The 452-nt window shown below is 47.1% G+C and overlaps 1 non-coding gene across 1 annotated transcript; it reads left to right on the forward strand.

The window, feature by feature from the left end:
* LOC111650761 (U6 spliceosomal RNA) lies at positions 1-103 on the forward strand. The gene has a single exon (XR_002760453.1). It is a non-coding gene; the product is annotated as a U6 spliceosomal RNA (small nuclear RNA).
* Positions 104-452: the final 349 nt, after the last annotated feature.

Here is a 452-nt window from a genome sequence, read left to right on the forward strand (position 1 = left end):
TTGCTCAGGCAGCACATATGAAAAATTGGAATCGATACAGAGAAGATTAGCATGGCCCCTGCGAAAGGATGACGCGCAAATTCGTGAAGCGTTTCCACATTTTCATCTGCTGCCGTAGAGCAACTAAAAGTGAGGGTTGCCAGTTACTTGTGTGGACTGACTGGTCTTCCTTGCGAGGCTTTGCAACTGTGAGCAGTATATAGAGTAGGCATGGCAAAATGAGGTTGGTTGCCTGTTGCTTGTGTGGACTGACTGGTCTTCCTTGTGAGGCTTTGCAACTGTAAGCAGTACATAAAACAGGCGTGGCCTAATGAGGAATGGGGACGGTTTCCTGTTGAGGCTGGAAAAATTGTTTTCAGTGTCAGAGATTTTTCAGTGTCAGGCATGGCAAAATGAGGTTGGTTGCCTGTTGCTTGTGTGGACTGACTGGTCTTCCTTGTGAGGCTTTGCAA

Source organism: Seriola lalandi, unplaced genomic scaffold, assembly GCF_002814215.2.
Source record: "Seriola lalandi dorsalis isolate HSWRI2012SDOR001 ecotype SW California unplaced genomic scaffold, Sedor1 jcf7180001969663, whole genome shotgun sequence".
Taxonomy (NCBI): domain Eukaryota; kingdom Metazoa; phylum Chordata; class Actinopteri; order Carangiformes; family Carangidae; genus Seriola; species Seriola lalandi.